The following is a 12,593-nucleotide window of genomic DNA, read 5'->3' as shown; positions in this document are numbered from 1 at the left end:
CACTTTCATGCATTGGAGAAGGAAATGGCAACCCACTCCAGTATTCTTGCCTGGAGAATCCTAGGGATGGGGGAGCCTGGTGGGCTGCTGTCTGTGGGGTCGCACAGAGTCGGACACGACTGAGGCGACTTAGCAGCAGCAGCAGCATTGCTGTCTTAGATATTAGACAGGAAACAGACTAAGGGCAGAGACCAAGTCTTTCATAACTGTGGCAGGAAGATGTTAAGATAGATTTTCAGGTCCACCTGTGGCAACTGTGAGTTCAGTCTGTCCTTAATTGCCCTGATTAGTTCATTACATGACCACTCACACTTTCCTGAAATGGAACTGTTAACAGGGAGATTGGTCGTGGATCCCTTGGGGGAATACTTCTCACTGCTGTTTGGTTAACCTGCCTTTCCTTTCCATGGTTCCCAGAACTTGGAGGACACTATGTAAGTCCAAAACAGTAATAGGAATCCTCTAGGTTCAACATGATATTTGCTCAGAGATTAATACCTGCTCCTCGTCTGTTTGGGGAAATCATAGAGATCCTCTCTCCTGTGATTTGAAATAGACAAAGTTCTCTTGAGAAACCTGTGCATCAAAAGTGAATGGGAAAGTTTTTGTTTTGTTTGTTTTGGCTTAAACCATCTGAATAATCCCATGAAAAGAAACTATTACAACTCCTTTGACAGATGAAACCCATGCTCTGCCCAGATCCACACAGCTCGCTCTAGTCTCCACATGGACCATCCCCAGGGCTCTTTCACTCCAATAACCAGACTGCTCTGCCATAGACCTGTCCCCAGGAAGCTAGAGACTGCTTGAGACTGTCTTCTCGTTACAGCTCTGAACCAATGACTGAGAGATGCAGGGGAAGAGATGCTGCTACTCTCTTTAAAAAAAATTATTTTATTTGTTTGGCTACTCTGAGTCTTAGTTGTGACACTCAGGTTCTTTGATCTTCCTTGTGGCATGCAGGATCTTTACTGATGGCATGTGGGATCTAGTTCCCCAACCGGGGATCCATCCCAGGCCCCCTGCATTGGGAGCGTGGAGTCTTAGCCACTGGACCATCAGAGAAGTCCCACTCCAGCTCTCTTGATTCTGACTAAGATGACATCGAGGATAGGACCTGCACTGTTTTCAGAGCTTCCCTGTGTGACAGATCCAAGGTTCCCCTCTCTGGGATTCAGCTTGATGTCACATATCCCCTTCTCATCCCTGCCCCCTCTTCCTCACTTCCCTACTAGTTTTCCTAAGAACATTTCCTAGTAAATCCACATTTTCACATAGATAGTCATTTCAGAGCTTACTTCCAGGGAGCTCTAGTTAATCCCAGTTTTATGGTTAGGGAAACTGAAGCCCAGAGAGGTTAGGTAATTTGCCACGGGTCACTCAGAGGTAACTGACTGACCTGTGATTCTGACTCTTGTCAGTTTGGTTTCATTTTAACCTTGAAGGATAGGAAGAAAGGGTTTGGAAGCAGATGGGGCACTAGAGGGAGATTTCTTTTAAGAAAGATAGTGTGAGGATAGGGGTCTTCTAGGAGTGCTATGGGTAGGGTTAGATGAATGGATAAAGTTTGTCTAGAAGTGAGTTGAAAGCTATCATTAAAAAAATAGGTGAGTTTGAGACCGAAACAGTGGTTGCCAGGGGCTGGAGGGATGGGGAAGTAGAGAGTTACTATTCATGGGGCATAAAGTTTGAGTTAAGCAAGATGAAGAATTTCCAAAGATCTGCTGTAAAACTTTGTACCTGTAGTTAATATTGAGAATCATAGTATTGTGGTCAAGGGCACAGGCTTCAGTGTTAGACCTGGGGTGAGTTCTGTCCCAGCCACTTTCTAGTTGTGTTCATATCACAACATCTAGTTTATGATTTTTAACCTGGGAAACAGTGTTAATAATTTACACCTTGCAGGGTTGCATGAGGTAGAGTTGTCCCTCAGTATCCACAGGAATAGGCCCCAGGACCTCTGCAAATACCAACATCCACAGATGCTGAAGTCCCTTGTATAACACTACGTGTAGCCCTTGGCATCCTTGGGCTCTGCGTCTGCAGATATGAAGGGTCAGTTATACCTCACTTACGCCTGGCCCATAGTGACCATGTGCACCCACGTGTGTGCACCTGTGCTCATTCACTCAGTCATGTCCGTCTCGTTGCACCCTCATGGACTGTAGCCCGCCAGGCTTCTCTCTCCATGGAACTTTCCAGCCAAGAATACTGGAATGGGTTGTCATTTCGTCCTTCCTTTCCTGGCCCAGGGATCAAACCTGTGTCTCCTATGTCTCCTGTGTTGCCAGGCAGGTTCTTTACCATTGTGCCACCTGGAAAATTTACATAGTTAGCATAATAATACATAAATATATAATAGCCATTATAAGTCCCAAATCTTTCCAGAAGGTAGTTTGCTTATTTTAGGAACCAAAAGGTAGGAAGAAGTGGAAAAATCTGACACGAGGCTGGGAACCAAACAGGTTATTTATAACAGAGTCACTTCTTCCTAACACTATGACTCCAAACTTTTAGCTCCATTTGTCTTAAGATAGTATTTCTAAGCAAGCCTGGGAATCCCTCCATAAATGAGTTTTGGAAACATTAGCCAGATGTAAATTGAAATGGCAACCCACTCAAGTATTCTTGCCTGGCAAATCCCATGGACAGCGGAGCCTGGTGGGCTACAGTTCATGAGGTCGCAAAGAGTCAGACATGACTGAGCACACACACACACACAAACTGAACAAAGCCTGTTCACTCTTTAGAAAGTCAAGATCCTCAGTTATAGATCAAGCCATGTAGCTACCCAGCTCTCAACTTCATTAAGCATAAAAGAAAAGCACTGTGGCAAAACAGATGATGAGAAGTATATGAGAATTTTCTCAGATCAGTTCTGTATCTAAGGCAACGTGAAGTTGAATTGTATCCTTACCAGACTTCCTGATGGGATGGGAAAGCATGTTTACAAAGCTGTGGGTACAGTGCCTGCTAGAATACTGTTCAGTGGGTGTTAATTGGCTTCCTTTACTATTGTTTTAAACACCTGGGATTCCTGGAGTGGGTATTTCCCTGGATTTCAGGGTCCCTAGTGGTTGTGATATTGACATGTATTGTAAAATGTCTTGGGTGGATTCTGTAGTGACTTCGAAGGGTGTCTTATACTAGATCTATCTTAAAAGTCTGGTCCAGAAATGCTTTTGTGAAAAAAAAGACAGAATTGTAATCCTTTTGAAATGTCAAGAAAAGTATTTGAAAATAGGATAGGTCATCTCTGTGTCAATCTAAAACCTCTCAAAGCAGCTAATACCATCCTACAGTAATCAGAAAGAGACCATGAGGTTTCTGTTTCTCTGGATAAGCAGAATTATGTGCATTGACTATTCCCCTCGACTTCTTAAAACTCTTGAAAAGAATAAAGTCTTATGGAAATTATGCATAATTAAAATGACCTCTCAGTTTCATTACTTATACATAGAATGGAATTTCTGTGGAATAGTAAATCAAAAGATGTAGACTTATAATTTTTCTTTTGTAAACTCAGAGTTTGACTTAACAGAGTTGATAGTAATTCCCTTCATTTCTTTGTGCTTCCATATATTTAGCAAGGGAAGATATGTGGCAATGAACATTCCATATTTTATTTAAAGTAATGGAGAAAAGTCTATGTTAAGTTTTTTCAGAAAATAGCACACATGTTGTTTTGCTTGACAGGCAAAGAAAAACCAGCCATAGAGATAGTTCTATTTTTCATGTAAGCACTATTTCATTATTTGCCTCTTTCCAGTTCCTTTTATTAACACTTTTTTTTTGAGAATTTTCTGAAAAAGAATGCAACAGGTTGAAAATTTATCTCAGATGAGATGGAAATGTAACCAGAAGGAGATGACAATTTTACAAGGGCAACTGTTAATTAAATAAGGTCTGTACCTAGGATTCAGCAAGCCACAGCCTTCCAGGCCAATCAGGCCCTTTTTCATAAAGCGTTATGGGAACAGAGCCACATCCATTTGTTTACATGCTGTGTGTGGCTGCTTTCATGATACAATAGCAGACTTGAATAGCTGGAAGAGACTGTGTAGCCTAGAAGCCTAAAATGTTCATCTCCTCTTTTGAAACAAAAGTCTGCTGGTCCCTGGCCTTGCCATAGATCTGAGAAAGGCCTTTGTTGATGGTCTATAAAGAATCTTAGATGGTTTAATTTGGAAAGATGGTGTCAGTCAGTCTCCAAGTTCAAGTTGGTGCTGTTACTGATGAAAGAAATGGAGCAAGGGGGAAAGCGTGCTTAATCCAAGTATTTGTGCTATTACAAACTTGTAGCTAGTCTAAAGAGATGGTAGACAAGATGTCACTTATGTATGGAATCTAAAATATGGCACAGATGAACCTATCTACAAGACAGAGCAAACTCACAAACATAGAGATCAGACTTGTGGCAGCCAAGCAGAAGGGAAAAATAGGGATGGGGTGGAAGTTTGGGGTTGGTAGAAGCAAACTGTTACCTTTAGAGTGGGCAAACAACAAGGTCCTATTGTATAGCACAGGGAACTAGATCCAATCTGGAATAAACCATAATGGAGAAGAATACTTAAAAAGAATGTATATATGTGTATAACTGAGCCACTTTGCTGTAGAGCAGAGATTGACATAACATTGTAAATCAGCTATACTTCAATTAAAAAAATTCTATAACCCCCCACCCCCACCCCCGCCATACACACACAACATAAAGAGATGGTAGGATTACAAGTGTTCTATGCAGTGCTCTCATTGGTATAAGAGCTTCTTAGGATGCCCAATGGACATTCTTTTAGGGGTTCACAGGGCCCTTTGGAGGCCTGGTTGCTCTGGAGGATCAATATTTAAAAACCACTTTGCAACCTCCTTCCCTGTACAGCACTTGTAAGGACCTAGATGGAGTGTCCCCCTGGGCTTGGCAGGACTGGCCACTGATAGGAGGGAGCACCAGATTCAGAGAGTCTTGGGACTTCTGTTTTCACTTTGTCCAGTGTTTCTACACTGGCAAAAAAAAAAAAAAAAAAAAGAATCGTGTTCCTTGAGTTGAAACAAATTGCTCTGCCATTGGGGGCGAGGGTGAGTAGGGAGAAGAGAGTGAGACAAATTCAGAGAGTAGCATTGATACATACACACTGCTGTGTGTAAAATAGCTAGTGGAAAGCTGCTGTATGACACGGGGAGCTCAGCCCCGTGCTGTGATGACCTAGAGGGGTGGGATGGCGGGATGGGCGGGGGGTGTCCGGGGGGAGGGGCTATATGAATACATATGACTGATTTATGCTGTTGTACAGCAGAGATTGTAAAGCAATTATACTCCAATTAAATAAAGTGAATAATGAACAGTTTTAATTTAATAGGAAAAATTAATAGATCCAACAAATCACTTTTAAGTTTTTCTCTTGGAATACTCAGAACATTTTGGTGCCTGCTACATGTGCCTGATGTCCATGCTTGTTTAGTCATCAACTGTTTTTTAGAGGGTCTATTGTGAGTATGTGCCAGGTACTATGTTAGAGGTCTAGAATACAGTGCTGAAGAAGCAAAGCATAGTCTCTGTTCTCATGTAAACTTGTCTAGTGTGGGAGCCATTACACAAGTTGTTAGTATCTTTGGAGTAAGGTTCAGTTCACTTCAGTCGCTCAGTTGTGTCTGACTCTTTGCAAGCCCATGGACTATAGCACACTAGGCTTCCCTGTCCATCACCAACTCCCAGAGCTTGCTCAAACTCATGTTCATTGAGTCGATGATGCCACAAAACCATCTCATTCTCTGTCATCTCCTTATCCCCCCGCCTTCAATCTTTCCCAGCATCAGGGTCTTTTCTGAAGAACTGAATCAGTTCTTCGCATCAGGTGGTCAAAGTATTGGAGGTTTAGCATCAGTCCTTCCGATGAATATTCAGTACTGATTTCTTTTAGGATTGACTGGCTTGATCTCCTTGCTATCCAAAGGACTCTCAAGAGTCTTCTCCAACACCACAGTTCAAAAGCATCAATTCTTCGGTGCTCAGCTTTCTTTATGGTCCAACTCTCACGTTCATACATGACTACTGAAAAAACCATCAGTTCAGTTCATTCACTCAGTTGTGTCCACTCATTGTGACCCCATGGACTGCAGCATGCCAGGCTTCCTTGTCCATAGCTTTGACTAGACGGACCTTTGTCGGCAAAGTAATGTCTCTGCTTTTTAATAGGCTGTCTCCGTTGGTCATAGCTTTTTTCCCAAGGAGCAAGTGTCTTTTAATTTCATGGCTGCAGTCACTATCTGCAGGTAATTTTGGAGCCCCGCCAAAAAAGGCTATCACTGTTTCTATTGTTTCCCCATCTATTTGCCATGAGTGATTAGGCCAGATGCCGTGATCTTCGTTTTTTGAATGTTGAGTTTTAAGCCAGATTTTTCACTCTCCTCTTTCACTTTCATCAAGAGGCTTTTGAGTTCCTCTTCACTTTCTGCCATAAGGCTGGTGTCATCTGCATATCTGAGGTTATTGATATTTTTCCCTGCAATTTTGATTCCAGCTTGTGCTTCTTCCAGCCCAGCATTTCTCGTGATGTACTCTGCATGTAAGTTAAATAAACAGGGTGACAATATACAGCGTTGATGTACTCCTTTTCCAATTTGGAACCAGTCTGTTGTTCCACGTCCAGTTCTAACAGTTGCTTCTTGACCTGAGTACAGATTTCTCAGGAGGCAGGTAAGGTGATCTAATATTCCCATCTCTTGAAGAATTTTCCACGGTTTGTTGTGCTCTACACAGTCAAATGTTTTGGTGTAGTCAATAACGCAGAAATAGATGTTTTTCTGGAGTTCTTTTGCTTTTTCCGTGATGCAACAGATGTTGGCAATTTGATCTCTGGTTCCTCTGCCTTTTCTAAATCCAGCTTGAACATTTGGAAGTTCTTGGGTCATGTACTGTTGAAACCTGACTGGGAGAATTTTGAACATTACTTTGATAGCATGTGAGATGAGTGCAACTGTGTGGTAGTTTGAGCATTCTTTGGGATTGCCTTTCTTAGGGACTGGAGTGAAAACTGACCTTTTCCAGTCCTGTGGCCACTGCTGAATTTTCCAGATTGGCTGGCATGTTGAGTGCAACATGGGTCAGCAGTGGCCTGCCGCGGGGAAAGGGGATCTGGCTGCAACAGACCTGGGTCATGTGGCATGTGGCATAAGCCTTCTTGGAGAGGTGAGGTTGCCTAGGTTTAAATCCCCACACTGCCACTGACTGACTAGGTGACCTTCACCAAATTTCAAAACCTGCTTCTGCTTCCTTTTATGTGTAAACTGTGAAAAATAGCTTGTAGGGTTGGTGTGAGACTGAAGGTACCAGACTCAAAGCGTTTGGAATATTTCAGCACATTGTATATATACACACACACACACACACACACTAGTGCTTGTTATTTTTAGAAAATGTACAAATACAATACTTTTATGCTGGAGTAAATGCTGTAAAGGAAAAGAACAGATTTCCATGAGAAAGTAAAAGGAAAGACCAATAGTGGGTTGTGTGGAATGAGTACTCTGAGAAGGGACTGAGATTTGAAGACGGAGAAGCAGGTGAAATCGTCAGGTGTTCTTTTGGTGGCTCAAAAGAGCATCTTCCAGTCCTTTATGTCTCAGCATAGAGGAGAATTCAGCGAGAGACTGAGTGGTCGATAAGAAGTGAGATTTATTAGAACAGGATGCTTGTGTCTACGGCTATACCACCCTGAACATGCCAGATCTCATCTGATCTCAGAAGCTAAGCAGGGTCGGACCTGGTTAGTACTTGGATGGGAGAATAGCATGCTTGTGAGGCTTACAAGTGGGCAGGGGAGCATTGCATTGTCACGCTCCAAAAACTTACTGGGCTACAGTGTTATAATCAAAGGAAAAGTGGGGAGGGGAGAAAGACCATTTTCCTCCTCATTTTTGAGTAGACATCATGCTTCCATAGTGAGCTCCTCCTCCACGTTGGGCAGGTGAGTCTTCCTGTCCCTACATGGTCAAGTCAGGACTATCATGGCACTATGGAAATATTATTTCAGGTCTCAGTGCAATGAGGGTATTTACTTTGAAATGTAAATTTCCATAAATTATTGTTTTTCATGTGTACAAAGAGCATGTCCTAGTTATTATTAACTTACTGAGCTCACTGGGCAGGATGTAGGTCTCATGTCACCATTGTTTTATTGATTGGGGGCATGTCTTGTGCTTCTGCTGCATGGTTTTGTTGCCAAGCAAGCTTGCTTGGTTTTCTGGTTATGTAGATCTGTTTTCTTAAGTGATCATCAACTTACAGTGGTCTCCCATATTTTTCCTTTTTTTTTTTTACATTAAGCAGATTTTATTGTTATTGTTATTCCAGTTTTATAGACAAAGACTCTGTCTTAACCATGGTCCAAAAAATATGGAACGCTTCATGAATTTGCATGTCATCCTTGTGCAGGGGCCATGCTAATCTTCTCTATATTGTTCCAATTTTAGTATATGTGCTGCCGAAGCGAGCACAACTTTTTTCTTTACTTATAATCCTCTAGTGGGATTAAGTATTTAATCACCTACTTTGTTCTAGTTTGTCCCTTTCAGTTCAGTTCAGTTCAGTTGCTCAGTTGTGTCCGACTCCTTGCGACCCCATGAATCGCAGCACGCCAGGCCTCCCTGTCCATCACCAACTCCCGGAGTTCACTCAAACTCACGTCCATTGAGTCGGTGATGCCATCCAGCCATCTCATCCTCTGTCGTCCCCTTCTCCTCCTGCCCCCAATCCCTCCCAGCATCAGAGTCTTTTCCAATGAGTCAACTCATCGCATGAGGTGGCCAAAGTATTGGAGTTTCAGCTTTAGCATCAGTCCTTCCAAAGAACTCTCGGGACTGATCTCCTTTAGAATGGACTGGTTGGATCTCCTTGCAGTCCAGGGGACTCTCAGGAGTCTTCTCCAACACCACAGTTCAAAAGCATCAATTCTTTGGCACTCAGCTTTCTTCACAGTCCAACTCTCGCATCCATACATGACCACTGGAAAAACCATAGCCTTGACTAGACGGACATTTGTTGGCAAAGTAATGTCTCTGCTTTTGAACATGCTATCTAGGTTGGTCATAACTTTCCTTCCAAGGAGTAAGCGTCTTTTAATTTCATGGCCGCAATCACCATTTGCAGTGGTTTTGGAGCCGCAAAAAATGAAAGTCTGACATTGTTTCCACTGTTTCCCTATCTATTTCCCCTGAAGTGATGGGACCAGATGCCATGATCTTCATTTTCTGAATGTTGAGCTTTAAGCCAACTTTTTCACTCTCCACTTTCACTTTCATCAAGAGGCTTTTGAGTTCCTCTTCACTTTCTGCCATAAGGGTGGTGTCATCTGCATATCTGAGGTGATTGATATTTCTCCCGGCAATCTTGATTCCAGCTTGTGCTTCTTCCAGCCCAGTGTTTCTCATGATGTACTCTGCATAGAAGTTAAATAAACAGGGTGACAATATCCAGCCTTGACGTACTCCTTTTCCTATTTGGAACCAGTCTGTTGTTCCATGTCCAGTTCTAACTGTTGCTTCCTGACCTGCATAAAGATTTCTCAAGAGGCAGGTCAGGTGGTCTGGTATTCCCATCTCTTTCAGAATTTTCCACTGTTTATTGTGATCCATGCAGTCAAAGGCTTTGGCATAGTCAATAAAGCAGATGTTTTTCTGGAACTCTCTTGCTTTTTCCTTGATCCAGCGGATGTTGGCAATTTGATCTCTGGTTCCTCTGCCTTTTCTAAAACCAGCTTGAACATCAGGAAGTTCACGGTTCACATATTGCTGAAGCCTTGCTTGGAGAATTTTGAGCCTTACTTTACTAGCGTGTGAGATGAGTGCAATTGTGTGGTAGTTTGATCATTCTTTGGCATTGCCTTTCTTTGGGATTGGAATGAAAACTGACCTTTTCCAGTCCTGTTTCCACTGCTGAGTTTTCCAAATTTGCTGGCATATTGAGTGCAGCACTTTCCAGGATTTGAAATAGCTCAACTGGAATTCCATCACCTCCACTAGCTTTGTTTGTAGTGATGCTTTCTAAGGCCCACTTGACTTCACATTCCAGGATGTCCCTTTACTTTGTCCCTATCACAGGTAGAATGGGGGCACGGGAGAACATTCTAGCAAAGGGAATAGCATGTGCAGTGTTCCCAAGGCAGAAAGTGAGCTCGCATGTTCCAGGGTCTGAAAGAAATCCATTGTGTCTACAACCTAGTGATGCCTTCTTGTGGCTTCCATTTGAGAATATGATTTCTACCCTTAGATTAAACATAGAAAACAAGGGGATACACATAGAAGCACATAGAAAAGTGTCAGGCATATAATCATGAAATCAATATCAGCCATGATTATTACTGTTGATATTATTTTTATTGTTGAACAAGGTTTCTAATTGCTTCTTTTGTGCAATTTTGGTGATTAGTGTCATCATCTGGTTTTCCTAGGATGTAAATAATTGTGATTTGAGAAAAAATATTTTCCTTGTTTACAGCAGTGATTTATAAACAATAAGTGTTCTGATGTGAACTGGTCTGATGATCCCAATTCTTCTAGGAAACTTTATTTTCATTGATAGTTACTTTCTAGCTTTCTTTTATAACTGTGTTTTATCTTTGCTAAGGTGAATGCTTTTCCTACACTCACATCTGTGATATTGGGTTACATGTTATAATTGGTCTTATGCCACAGTCTAATTGGCCACATTTTTCCCTTGGTGACATAATAGACAGTTATGATCAAGAGTAAGTTGATTCTGACAAAATCTGGTACACACCTTCATTAAATGACCAGCAGGTCCCAAGATGCTCAAATATCAGGTCTCAAAGCCATGCTATTTTTACTTCAGCAGTTTCCTTTCCTAGAGGTTGAAAAGTCACATATCTTTTTAATTTAATAACAATTCAGTGTCCTCTAGAGAGAGATTCCTAACATGGTCACTCATTCTGATGGTCAGTTTGTGAGGTGCACACAGGTGTCTGGTCGAGGGGAGGCTTCTGTCTGGCCAGCCCTGCACAGTTGAACCTGCCCATAAAAAGGAGAGCATGTTGGAAATTAATCCACTCAGAGTGGTTGCTGTTTATAATTTGTCCACCCAGGGCAGTCACCTTTTTGTAATTCAAACAAATAGGGCATAGTTTGTGCCAGCAGCAGGTCTGATCCTTGACACTGTAGGCTTAACCTGTTCACTTCTCTTTTCTATCCAATCATCCCTCTGTCTTCACTGTTTGTACATTTTTATCTTACTGTCATTCAATGAGTCTAAGCTTAAAGGATTCCCAATTTAGTTTCTTTCTCTGTGCATGCTGTGTGCTGTCACTTCAGTTGTGTCTGACTCTTTGCAACCCCATAGCCTGTAGCCTGCCAGGCGCCTCTGTCCATGGGATCCTCCAGGCAAGAATACTGGAGTGAGTTGCCATGGCCTCCTTCAGGGGATCTTCCCAACCCAGGGATCAAACCCCTGTCTCTTATGTCTTCTGAGTTGGTAGATGGGTTCTTTATCATTAATGCCACCTGGGAAGCCCCTACTAAATATGCAGATAAACACTGTCTCTGGAATACTTTATTTACTTATTTCTTGCCTCTTGGAATCAATTCCCCTTCTTTTGGTAATTGTTTGATTTTTCTGTGGACATATCAGTCCTGCTAATATGTTCATTCAGGGAGCAGGGCAGGGGGCTCAGTGGGGTGGGGGCCAGGGAGCATTTGGCTGAGGTGTAAGCCAGCCGGCACATTATACTCCCCTGACCCCAGGGGACCCTGATGCGAACTGGGTTAATAAGATACAGTGGGATTTTTTTTTTTTTTTGGTCTGGGAATCCTGGTCAGGAGTTCCTTGTTGTTTACGAACTTTGACAAAAGAGGGTGTATGGACTGGAGCCGCTGTAGTGGCCTTGAGACCCCAATGGGGAATCCTCCCCAAGAATGCAGCCAACAGCCTGGGTGGTTGAACTGGAAGGACAAGAGAAACTGTGTCCAGATTACGTCCTTTGGGAATCTGAAGACAGCTAGCTGTGTCTGAAGCCAAAAATATTCCTGAACTTTTTATTATGTGAACAGATAAATTTTACTTATACCCCTTTGGGTAGGCTAGTTTGTAATTTGCAGTTGAAGAGTACTGATATACCCTCTTGGTTAACCATTGATCTGAAACTATAATAGATCCATTTTTTTTTATAGCTGTTAAAAGAATGACCTTGGTTGCTTCTGTTTCTGTCTGTCTCGATCTCTCGCTCATTCTGTGTCTCTCTTCTGTGTCTCTCTATTTCTTGCTACATTTCTCTATCTCTACTTTTACTCTCTTCCTTTGGGAGACTTAACAAGCTCATGCTGCTTCTTTTTATTGTGACGAATTAGGAAAAAGGATATCATCTTTTAGCCCCAAAGAGAAAGTGGTTTCTGCGCTGACTTGAGAGATTTTGTTGTTACATTTGTTCTAGTTTTACTGACCATTCTTCTTGTTCTAGTTTTTATATTAATAGATAGAAGGCTCTGGATCTGAGGAGGAAATGTTTTTGTTAGCTAGGTTTGTAAAATATGAATGAACTCAAGACAGTAGAAGGATTAGTGACGAGTTGCTGTTTCTTAACGGATAT

The 12,593-nt window shown here is 42.2% G+C and overlaps 1 protein-coding gene and 1 non-coding gene across 13 annotated transcripts in view; one reads left to right on the top strand and one right to left on the bottom strand.

Moving 5' to 3' along the window:
• LOC147348197 (uncharacterized) overlaps positions 1 to 12,593 on the top strand; it is a 544,560-nt gene that overhangs the window by 431,854 nt on the left and 100,113 nt on the right. The window lies entirely within an intron of this gene.
• On the bottom strand, positions 8,387 to 8,493 carry LOC147348198 (U6 spliceosomal RNA). The gene has a single exon (XR_015152011.1). It is a non-coding gene; the product is annotated as a U6 spliceosomal RNA (small nuclear RNA).

Source organism: Bos grunniens, chromosome 22 (genome assembly GCF_055505025.1).
Source record: "Bos grunniens cultivar Pamir isolate PY7600 chromosome 22, Bosgru_T2T1.0, whole genome shotgun sequence".
Lineage (NCBI taxonomy): Eukaryota > Metazoa > Chordata > Mammalia > Artiodactyla > Bovidae > Bos > Bos grunniens.
The sequence above is the reverse complement of the archived record's forward strand: the minus strand, read 5'-3'. Positions and strand labels throughout refer to the sequence as shown.